A 12,352-nucleotide genomic window follows, 5' to 3' on the forward strand; every position below is an offset into this window, starting at 1 on the left:
CCAAACCTGATTTCTAAAGGAGAAAATTTTCTGATATCCCAAGGGAAAAAAATCAGTTCACCTCAGAAGTTTTATTCCCTCATGTTAGAGCCTTTTTGTTTTCCCATGACTGGAACGGTAGGGTGCAGCCTGTGGATTGAGTAGCCAACTATCTTTCCAAATCTATTGTGTAAGCCAGAATCTAAGCCTTTGCAAATCAGTTTCTGGGCTTGAGGGATGATGGATCAGTGGATAAGAGACCATTACTCTTCCAGAGGACTGGAGTTGAGTTCCAACATTCATATCAGGAAGCTCACAACCACTTGCAAGTCCAGCTCAGGGACTCCTTACATCTCTAGCCTCTGAGGACACCCTAACACATGTGGTTATATGCAAACACACACACACACACACACACACACACACACACACACACACACACACACAAAATTGCAAATAAAATACATTTTTAACTAAAGAAGTTCAATTGCTAAGTAGTAACTGTTTAATATGAGCAGGATAATAGTGAACTAAACAAATGGCTTATAGAGACAAGAAACACAGTTAATCACTTCTCATCATCTTAAAGCACTGTGCTCTGGATCATGGCTATATTCAATTTACAATATCACCCTCATGTGCTCCCTTGCTATTCACAAAACAAACTTGGTTTTTAGCTTGATCATTCACAGAACCTCAAACAATATTCCAGAGATGAAGAACCTACAGACAGTAGTTAGCTATTGCACTCAAAAGGTATTGTTAATTTACTGATTTCTATCTATTTTTATGGATAGTGGATACAGAGTATAATTTTAGTAATCTAGTTAGTCAAGAGTATGGTTTTAAAGTCAAACAAAATATCCCAGAACTGTAGTTGATACCAAATGTAACTTTATTTTGAGCATATTTCTCTATAAAGTCATACATAATGTATGTTGTGTGTATGAGGAAAAGTATATATTACTTTCAAACTATGAAGCTATGAAGAATAAACCATTTTCAGTATGCTAAAGCTTTCTAGAATATGGTCATACTTTTTCCTTTTCTTCCAAAGTTCTTTATTATCATAATGAGAGAAAATTGAATTCATTCTGAAAAGGTGACATCATCGAACTATTACCTTTGGCTTTTTGATTACCAGAAGTTGGCTTGCTCACAACTTTAGGTTCTTGGCAATGTTGAAATGGCATGGGGAAGAGAAATGAATTTCATGACAGCTCTATTCAATTGTAAAGCTTTCAGTACTGGGATACACAATGGTAAACTCCCAAAGGCATTCTGTATGTCTGCATGTTTGTGATGATTACAAGAAAGTCAAATATAAATCCAACAAATGCTTTAAAGTTAAGGTGCTGGGTGTGCAGACCAGGTTCTTTAACAAGAGCTAAGACTGTTACAAAGTTACTTGAAAATCATGAAACTTAGTTATATGAAAGTAATTTTGAGCATGCACTTGAGCCAAATTCTGAATGTGAAGAGAATAATTTTAGATAACAATACAGAGATTAATATAGTCAGTCACAATAAACCTAAAATGTAAATCATACTTTTCCTATTTGTGACTATTATACATTTAGAAAATGTATATGGGGTATACATACACGCATGTGAGATTATATGTGAATGTGTATGTGTAGGCATGTCAAAGCCAGAGGTCAACCTTAGGTTTCATTCTTCAAGAGCCACCTACCTTGTGAGTTTCTTTCTGTTTGAGAATTTCATAACACATTTCATGTATTTTGATCAAATCTACCTCAGCTCCCTCCACTTCAAGTCCTATCATGTCCCCACCACCACACTTTGCTTCTTTGCTTCACAGCTTATTTTGTTTTGTTTTTTTTTCTATATATGTTTTAAACTCACTGAGTTTTATGAGTGCTGTTAGGATGTGCACAGGTGTAAGACTATCCACTAGAGCTTGGGCAGCCCCCCCCCCAAAAAAAAAGGTTCTCCCTCCCCTAGCTACCACTGATTTCCAGTAGCTTCTCATCTAGTGGCGAAACTGAGCATGCCTATCCCATCCATGCTGGACTTTGGATCTCTGGACTTGTGCATACAGACATCATTGTGAGCTAACCTGAGCCAGACTTACCATGTCTGCAGAACATTGTTTCACATCATCCTTCACCACCTCTGATTGTTGCAAAGTTTTTCACCCCTCTTGTAGTTATTGAGGAGTCTTGGGGAGAGGGTGAATAGTATAGATTTACATTTAAGGCCGAGCACTGTCTCTTCTCTCTGCACATTGACTAACTGTGATTCATGATGTGAATCCCCACCTACCGCCAAAAAGAAAACAAACAAAAAGCATTCTCTGGTAGCAGTTGAGAGATGCATTAATATATACATATATATGTTAATATATATATGGATAACAATAAGTCATTAGGAGTCAGTTTAATACTATGTCTGTGTAGTAGAATAACAGAAGTAGGTTGTTTTACTGGCTAGATTTATGTCAACTTGACACAAACTATAGTCACCTGACAGGAAGAAACCTCAATTGAGAAAATGCTTCCATAAGATCTGGCTGTGGGTCAGCCTGCAGAACATTTTCTTAATTAGTAATTAATGTAAAGGACGCAGATTACTGTGGGTGGTGCCAGCCCTGGGATAGTGGTCCTGGGTTCTATAGGAAAGCAGGCTGAGCAAGTCATGTGTAGCAAACCAGTAAGCAGTATCCCTCCATTACTTCTGCATCAGCTCTTGCTTTCAGGTTCCTTCACTGGCTTTTTTCAGTGATGGTACCATATCCTGGAAGGGTAAGCCCAATCAACCCATTCTTCCCCAGCTTGCCTTTTGGTCATGGTTTCATTGCAACAGTAGAACACCTCACTAAAACAGTTGTCCCTTATGTCTCATGGCCTACACAACTGTGAGTTCTTGACCCATTTAACAATACTAAGCATGAGTCTCAACTTGTGAAGTGGGCTTTAAATCTAATCAGAAAGTGATTCAGGAACCCCTGCAATATTCACGTCACTATTGCATCAGTGGGCACATCTTGCTGGACCAATTGTTATTGAAACTCAGACAGTTCATAGGCGCGTAAGAGTGTTTACTATTTTTTCTTCCTCTAGCATATATATAGTCATTTCCAAAATTATGAAAGCAAACCCAGTAGGTATAAAATTTTGAGGTTGCTACCCGTTTGATTTTTCCATGTGGTATGATTTAAATATGAAATGGCTTCAGCAAGAAGGTTTGCCGCTGAGCTTTAGAAAGGTAATCAAGGACAATAACAATAGCCTGTATTGTTTGGAGGGTCTATGGCCATGGTTCTCAGCCTTCCACATGCTACAACTTTAATGCATATTCTAATGCTGTGGTGACCCCCAACCATAAAATGTTTTCAGTGCTACTTCATAAGTTATGAATCATAATATAAATATCTGATGTGCAGGATATCTAGTATGTAACCCCTGTGAAAGGGTTGTTTGACCATCCTCAAGAGGGGTTACGACCCACAGGTTAAGAACCACTGGTTACGGGAACCCAGTGACCAAAAACTAACATATCTATCTGGCATTGGACTTTTTGTTAAATAGCTTATAATTTCTGAATGAAGAATTGCTGGCCCGTTGTAGAGTAACACTATATAGACGTTTATGAATGCACATATCGTAGGAAGCTTCTAAAGCATTAGATTTCCATATTGTTTTTTAATTTTTTAAAAATATGCTCTCTTTTTTATTGGATATTTTATTTATTTACATTTCAAAGGTTATCCCCTTTCCCAATTCCCCCCCCCCCAAGAAACTCCCTATCCCATCCCGCCTCCTCCTGCTTCTATGAAGGTGTGCCCCCACCCTCTCACCCACTCCCACCTCCCTGCCCTCACATTCTCCTACACTGGGATATCTAGCTTCACAGGACCAAGGGCCTCTTCTCCCATATGTTTTCTTCCAAAGGTCATTAGCATTTGTTATCCCTCCACATACACCTTCCTCTCCCCTGCTCTCCCACTGCCTACACTGTGTAATCTTTTCTACTCTATTATTCCCCTTCACATTATTTGTGTTCTATCTTCTTTCTCTTAAAAGCCCACTCATGGCAATTTACTAGCTTCCTGACCTCTAAAGGTACACCAGATTAGACATACATATATAAAAGCTAGGGGTCACATACTAAGGAAAACATGAAACATAATTACTCACTTAAGATGATTATGTCCTGTCCTATCCATTTACCAGGAAACTTTGTATTTCATTTCACTTTTAACAGCTGCATAAATTCCACTGTGTAAGTGTACCACATTTTCATGATTCGTTCATCAGCTGATGGGCATGCTAGGCTGTTTCTATTTCCACTATTGTGAATAGGCCAGCAATAAACATAGATGAGAAAGTACTCTGTAATGAATATAGAGTTCTTTGGATATGTGCTCAGGAGATGTATTGTTGGATCATATGGTAGATCTTTTTTAAGCTTTCTAATGTCTGATTTTCATAAGACATTCACAACTTTGCGCACTCATCAATAGTAAATAATTATTCCTCCTTACCCACATTCATGTACGAATTTGTTGTTATTTGAGGGTTTTATCTTGGCCATTCTTTTTTTTTATTAGATATTTTCTTTATTTACATGTAAATTTCTCCTTTCCCAGTTTCCCCTCCAAAAAACAAAGAAACAAACAAAAACAACAAAGACAAACCCCTGTTGCCTCCCACTTCCCATGCCTGCCACCCCGCCCTCTCCCACTTATTGGCCCTGGCATTCCCCTACACTGGGGCACAGAACCTTCACAGGGTCATATCTTGGCCATTCTTTCCTGGAGCAAGATGAAATCCAAAGTATGTTGATTTTCACTTTCCTGGTTGCTCAGGTGGTTAAATATTTTGAAAACTATTCTATACCTATTTGTCTTTCTTTCTCTGAGGCCCTTCCATTAAGACCCACTGCCCATTTTTTTTTTCAATCATGCTGTTTCTTTTCTTGACATTTAGGTGATTTTTGGTTCTTTGTATATCCCTGTCAATTGTTTAGCTGGCAAAGGTTTTCTCCCACTCTGTCAGATAGTCTTAAACTAAATGATAGTTTCCTTTGATGTTCAGAAGCTTTTGAGTTTCATGAGATTGCATCTGCCTGCTGTTGGTCTTCTGTCCTGTGCTACAGTATTCCTATTCAGAGAGTCCTTCCCTACGCCTATGATTACGCATGTCCTCACTGCTCTTTCTGCTACCAATCCCAGGGTAGAAGAGCTTATATGAATATCTTTAATCCATTTCTATTGAGTTTTATGCAGGATAAATGGGGAGGATGCCTCCTCCCTGTCCACCCCCTAACGTTTATAGTAGTTCATATATTGAGATTCAGGGATCTACATGTCCCTACCTCCACAGAACTGATATTACAACCATGTAATGCTACTCCTGGATGTTTTTACCTAGATATTAGAGATTTAACCCAGGTCTTCATACTTCTGTGGTGAGCACTTTACTAACTTGTCCCTCTCCCCAGCTCTACTTTTTATTTTTTTTCCCTATAAGCTTTTTTAGAGTACACTTGGAATATACCTCAAAATCCTTGGCAATTGTCTATACAAAAAACATTGTAGTCAAGCATATATATAATCTCACCCTGTTTCAAATACAGTATATATTTCAAAATACTATATATTAACTATTTTTTCTTTTTACTTCTTGTTCTTTTATGCAATATGTCCCCCCACTCCTCCCAGTCCACCCTCCATTTATATTAGTTTATATATGTTGCTGTAATATAATACTTGAGACTGGTAATACATGCATACATATATATATATATGCATACAGATATACATGCATGCACATATAAACACAATCTATATATGGAGAATAGATAGATGATAGATAGATAGATAGATAGATAGATAGATAGATGATAGATAGATAGATAGATAGATAGATAGATAGATAGATAGATAGATAAAGAACAAAGGAGAAAGGAGAGGAAATCTTGAAGCTTCAAATATTATAAAGCCTGCAATAATGTATCATGAATGAGTAAAATTCCTGAGACCCTGAAAATGTGGAGATATAACAAGAAAGCAAGTTGCAAATACCCTTAAACATCAAGTGTGGAAATACAGCATGCTGCACTTTTCTTTTGTATTTTCCCCTTTCCCTTCCTCCACTGATAAGTGTTATTTCCTCCTCTGGTTATTTCCTGCTCAGTATTCATTTCCCATTCTGTCATGTTCATTAGTGTTCACTTGGTTGCTCAGTGTCTCTATCTCTGTTCAGTGATGGGAAATGACACAAGCTCCAGGTACCACAATGTGAAATGATTCTGTAAAGTGTAATAAAACATTTTCTTGTTATTATCACATTTTCTCATTTTAGAAGTAGAGTTGCTGACCTATATAAAAAAAATGATATGAATTGGTACAGTGTCAAGCAATTGTAGTTTCTGAGACTGAAGCAGAGACTTATTTAAACCTGGGGATAGCCTAATCTAGCACAAGAACTCAGAGTATCTTTTTTTCTCCCTATGAGAATTACACAGTGGTTATGATTCACAAAGTGATTCACACAACATACCCATTTGGTTCTGTATCTTTTAGCAAGGGAAACAAAGGCTCTTGGCAGATAAACAATGGAATACAATTAGCCAGGTACTTGTCACCTTATGGGTTAAAGCTGGTTTTCCGGCTTCCACTCGCTGCCGTCTTTTGCAGTGTCACTGTGTCTCCTAACACTGATTTATTTCTTGACCCACTTCCAGAATCTGTCCTTCTCCAACAGTGAAACATCCTGCCAGGTCGTCTAATCACCTGTCCCTTTATACTTGGCTACTATACCTGAGCTCATAGCCATGCCCGTGAGGGGCTAATTTACTATACACAGATTAAGTCTAAATGTCTTTAGGATAAATGCCTAATTAAACTAGTCTTCAGCATTTACTGAATTTAGATGGATTCACATGAATTCAGATTCAATGTGATAGTATTTAATGTTGTCCATGGAGTATTTAGCATTTAACTTTTGTGAAATAAAGTTATCTTTCTTTGTCCTCCTAAAGTTAAGTGTGCCTATGGAAATGCACTTGGCATTGAATGTGAGACAGGCTACATGTCACTTCCAAGGGAAACCTTCAAGGAAAAGGCCATCATCTGTTTTAGTTCTTTATGTCTCCCCGGCTCCACATGTGCAGTTGATTGATGCCTAGTTCAGCAATAGCCGAACCTATCCTGGGTACTGAAAGAAGACATGTAGTCTGCCCCAAATCGACATGGTCTGTATGTTTTAGATCTCAGTAGTAATGCTTAATTGAATAGGTAAATAGATTCTTTTTGAGTCTATAAATTAGTTTTGTGGAGTAGCTTAATTAAGAATTTTCATTAGTTTCTGGCAATAGGCAAAGAGACAGCTTATTGGTACTATCATTCTTATATTAGTCCGGGGCAGAGTAAATGGCAGTCCTTTGTTCATCCTAACTTGATGCCTAGCTTGATGGCTAAAGCTGTGTTAGGCCTAAGACATACAAATCAAGTCCAATCCAACCCAATCCAACCCAATCCAACCCAACCCAATCCAATCCAATCCAACCCAATCCAATCCAACCCAATCCAACCCAACCCAATCCAATCCAATCCAACCCAATCCAATCCAACCCAATCCAATCCAATCCAATCCAATCCAATCAAATCAAATCAAATCAAATCCAGGCAGCACATCAAGGGAGGAAGAAGATATATAGAGACTTGCATTCTGCCATGCCATTGGTATAGGCATGGAAAGACACCCACAGATTTGCCCTCTGCACAGGCAGGCCAAAGGCACACAGAACCCAGCCTACCACCATGCAGTGAAGCATAGGAGGAAAAAGTCTTGACACTTGAAGACCTCCATGATGCCCACAGACCCCACAGTGCGTGTAACAGGTAGGCCATAGACATCTGCCTGCTACCATGTTGCACAGAGGGAGGATATCACCCAGGGACCTGCCAGCCATGTGGCCAGCCTGCAGTTGAAGCCACCACAGTGTGTGAGTATGTGGTAGACAGATGGGAGAGAAAGAGAAGTGGAGCAGCTTGAGCATTATAAGGAGAGATGGAACTGAAGACTCTGGAGGGGAGAGGAGTAGCCTGCTGTGAGTGGCCAGCCCCACCACCTGGGGCCATGAAGAGGTCCCATCTTAAGCTGCCACTGAGGGCCATATCTGGGTCTATGGATACTAAGCAGCAGGGATTGGTGTCAGTGTCTATGGCTCATATTACCACCAGAGAACATGGGGACATCCCTGGTTTGGGCAGCCCCACCCATAACTGGCTAACTGGCTATAGTGCTCGGGAATGCTGGCCCTACTCACTAGTGGTGGCATTCGGGAAAGTTGGCCCTGTAACTCACCTGGATAGCATAGCAGAGCTGACCCTGGTGGTGGGGATGTAGGTTACCTGACCCCACCATTCATCTGCTATGCAGTGGCATGGATGGGGGTGATGATGCTCTCCCTGCTTGCCATCTGCAATAGTTGGGGATGGGAAGGGAAATATCCTCTAACCTCTCAACCCTCACCACCTGAGGCAGTCGAGAGAGCTGAGCCTCGGGGTCATGATAGCAGGTAAGCTGGTTCTGTCCCTTCACTGGGTGTAGCACTTGGGAGAGCGGGCATTACCTGGGCAATATAGTGGAGCTGGCCCTGATGGTGAGGCACACCTGAGCCAGCCCCGAGGGTGTGAGAGAAGAGCTGTCCCAGCCCCTCATAAGGTTGTTGCATTTGGGCGAGTGTGCTCTGTGCCCCTGACTTGACTGGGCAGCGGAGTGGAGCTGGCTCTGGAGGCATGGGTGCCAGTGAGAACGCCTGAGAGCAGGGGAGCAGGAGGGTTGACCCTGCCTCCTGCAGGTGGTGGCATTGGGTGGGCTTCCCTGGAACAAGGCTAGTTGAGAATGAGAAAGCCCAAAGGAATGTGAAATGCTAACTCCTTAAACAGAATAAAAATCAAAACACAAGAAAAATATTTCTCATGCTGTCTACCCAGAGAGTTTGACAAGACTAGTGCATTTCTGAAAGGTCTAAAATTTGGTTGCTACCTGGCCTGTGTTAAAAGAAAGAATTTGTCTTGAGATTGAACTTTGGAGGCAGTTAAAGATAGAGGATTCTAACAGGAAGAACAAACCACAAACCACAAGAAACTCAAGAAGAAGGAAGACCAAAATGTGGACATTTCATTCCTTCTTAAATTGGGGAACAAAATACCCACAGAAGGATTTCAGAGACTAACTATGGAGCAGATACTGAAGGAAGGTCAAGCCAGCCTAATATAGCTATCTCCTAAGAGGCTCTGACAGTACCTGACTAACACAGATGTAGAGGCTCACAGCCATCCATTAAACTGAGTACAGGGTCCCCAGTGAAGGAGTTAGAGAAAGGACCAAAGGAACTGAATGAAGGGTTTGCAGCCCCATAGGATGAACAACAATATGAACTAACTAGTGCCCTCAGAGCTCCCAGGGACTCAACCACCAACCAAGGACTATACATGGTGGGACTGATTGTTCTGGCAGCATGTGTATAGTAGAGGATTGCAAAGTTGATCATCAATAGGAGGAGAGGCCCTTGGCCCTGTGAAGGTTCTTAGACTCACTGTAGGGAAATGCCAGGGCCAATAAGTGGGAGAGGGTGGGGTGGCAAGCATGGGGAGGGGGAAGATAACAGGGGTTTGTTCTTGTTGTTTTTGTTTGTCTGTTTGTTTTTTGGAGGGGAAACTGGGAAAGGAGAAATCATATGACATGTAAATAAAGAAAATGTCTAATAAAAAAACCTAAAAAAAGTTCTTACCAAATAACAGAGGTATGGCAAGTAGAAATAAGCTATATCAGTTTAAAACATACTCTTTCTGGGACTTGAAAAAAATGACATAATGTGTAGTGGCAGATGATGCCAGCAGGGTTCCAATGCTGAGCAGCAGCAACAGTGCCAGTTCTCATGACTTCACCCATGTACAAATATTTTTCCTCTTATGAAAGATCATATCTAAAGTTTAATAAAGATCCAGAATCAAGGAACAACAGCAACAAAAATGATAGAGGATTCTAGAAGTTTTTCAAAAATGTAGGGCTCCCTATATAGATTTTAGGAAGTTGATTTTTTTCCCACTGGCTTCCTTCATATTGTCACAAATAAAATGCATTTTGGAATAGATTATTGGCAATATGCTCACAGTGGGCTTTTGAATATTAACATAACACTACAAAAGAAGAAAAATAGTAAAGTGCTGGTGAAGTGTCACAATGAGTAAAAGTGCTTGCTACCAACCACTTCAGTTCTACACCCGGAACTTGAATCGTCAAAGGAGAGAACAGACTCCTTTGCCATCCATTTTCATGCCTGATGTGACATCAGTGCGCACACAGGTGAATAATGAAGTGGTTTGAATGAGAATGTCCCCATAGGCTCAGGTGTTTGAATACTTTTATTGGTTGCTGGTTCCATTTGGGTAGGTTTGGGAGGTGTGGCCTTGCTGGAGCCATTCCTAATTAACTCTCTGTTTTGTGATTGTAACTCAAGATGTAAGCTCAGTTTGCTTCTTCAGCCATCAGGCTTCCCTACCACAATGGTGAGGGACTCTTCTTCTTCTATAACTGAAGTCCCATCAAACCCTTCCTTCTATAAGTTGCCTTTGTCACAGTGTTTCATCACAGCAATAGCAAGCAATTAATACAAATTTATAAATGAAAAAGATTAAAAACATTACTGACGTAGAGTATGGGTGAATTTAGCAAGACCGATTCATTTGAATTCTTTATGTTTCTGTGTTTTCAAAAATAAGGCTAGTTCTGTCCTCCAAGAATAGATAGGGTTTTTATTATTCGGGTAAGTGTCTAATATCCTATTCAGAAGGTCAGAGAATTCTTTTATGGACTGTTTAAAAGGAGAAAGGGAGGAGAGGTCAGTAGGAATGCCTTGCTTCTGTTGTTTTCTCAGATATTAATGGCTAAGTGCTCATATTAAATCTATGTGCCACTATACCAGGTGATGATGAAAAATCTATATTTAAAACTTTTTATTGATTCTTTGTAAGTTTCACATCATGCACCTCTGTCCTGTTCCTCTCCCCATCCCCTCATATCTGCCCTTTGCTCTTGCAGCCACCCTCCAAATAATGTGTGCCCGCCCCACCCTCCCCACCCTACAACAAACACACACACACACACACACACACACACACACACACACAGAGAGAGAGAGAGAGAGAGAGAGAGAGAGAGAGAGAGAGAGAGAGAGAGAGAGAGAGAGCACATAAAACACATCTAATCGCTGAGTACATCACATCTTTAGTTACAAATATTTATTGCAATGAGTTTGAGCTCTGGTTGGAGATCGCTGACTTCTGTGACACCATCAATATTGAATCCTCATGGGGCCTCTTCCCAGTTAACCTGTTGTTGCCCTGTGTCATGGAGATCATGAAGCTTTGGATCAACCAAGACTGGTCCCAACCATTCTCAGATGACATAGACTTTGGGATAGGCTAACTCATAGCTCTGGATCTGGATCTTGGCCTGGGTGGTAGGTGAGCTGGTCAGCCTACCTGCTTTTCCTTATTAGTTTCTCTTGGTAGCCACTATAAGATCTGTAGAAGGAGAGGGGCATACATTCGATTGAATATGACAAAAATAGATATTGTAGGTATTGAAGGGGGTCTCTGGGAGGAGTTGGGGTACAAAAGGGAAACAAGAATGTGATTTAATTCTATTTACTTAAAATGTTTTTAAAAGTTAACAAATTCAGATAAATTGAAATAAGGTAACTTTTCTTATTGTAATGCAATAAAAGTTCCTTGAAATTTATAAACTATTATAACAATAAAAATGAGTACTATAAAAGTTGTTTGATATAAAACAACAATCAATTTAACAGTCTTATGTAGATGTTTGTCTACAGCAATAATGAAAATACATACTTTTTCTCAATATAAATTTTAAATAACTCCAAATATATTAACTGTGTATTTCAAAATAATACATCACTACTAGTATTTTTGTAAATGAGCATATAAAGTCTTTTTGTTTGTTTGTTTTGTATTTAGTAGAGTTTAAAATCTTGGCTCTTACTGTGGTACAAGCCCAAAATAAGAACAATTTTTAGACATTGGATTTCATTGTAATAAGACTGTACTTCAATGACCAAAGGATTTTCATCACCAAAGGATTTTACCTCCATTGTAGCTAAACTGAGAGTTGATAGTTCTGCTACATCAAGAAATGAATTGTAGGCACGATTTTTGGATACAGACTTCCTGCTATGGTCAAGCCTATTTGACTTGAGTGACTTTATTCTCAGCCCACAGATAACAGGTTACATTCATTTAAGAGATGGTGTGTGTATTAAGATGGTCTATTCATAAAGTCATTCACCAACTGTTTCAATGAACAATGGTTCT

At 39.7% G+C, this 12,352-nt stretch overlaps 1 long non-coding RNA gene and 1 other non-coding gene across 4 annotated transcripts in view; one reads left to right on the top strand and one right to left on the bottom strand.

Annotated features, from left to right (window-relative positions):
* Nucleotides 1-7,308: 7,308 nt before the first annotated feature.
* LOC116086699 lies at nucleotides 7,309-7,452 on the top strand. Its single transcript, XR_004117070.1, has one exon. It is a non-coding gene; the product is annotated as a small nucleolar RNA SNORA48 (small nucleolar RNA).
* Nucleotides 7,453-11,231: 3,779 nt separating this feature from the next.
* The window catches only part of LOC116086015, a 58,021-nt gene continuing 56,900 nt past the window's right edge, over nucleotides 11,232-12,352 (bottom strand). For all 3 annotated transcript variants that reach the window (XR_004116786.1, XR_004116788.1, XR_004116787.1), the window contains one exon: nucleotides 11,232-11,542. This is a non-coding gene — a long non-coding RNA (uncharacterized LOC116086015). The remainder of the gene's footprint in view (nucleotides 11,543-12,352) is intronic.

The sequence above is a fragment of the Mastomys coucha genome, unplaced genomic scaffold, assembly GCF_008632895.1.
Source record: "Mastomys coucha isolate ucsf_1 unplaced genomic scaffold, UCSF_Mcou_1 pScaffold12, whole genome shotgun sequence".
Taxonomy (NCBI): domain Eukaryota; kingdom Metazoa; phylum Chordata; class Mammalia; order Rodentia; family Muridae; genus Mastomys; species Mastomys coucha.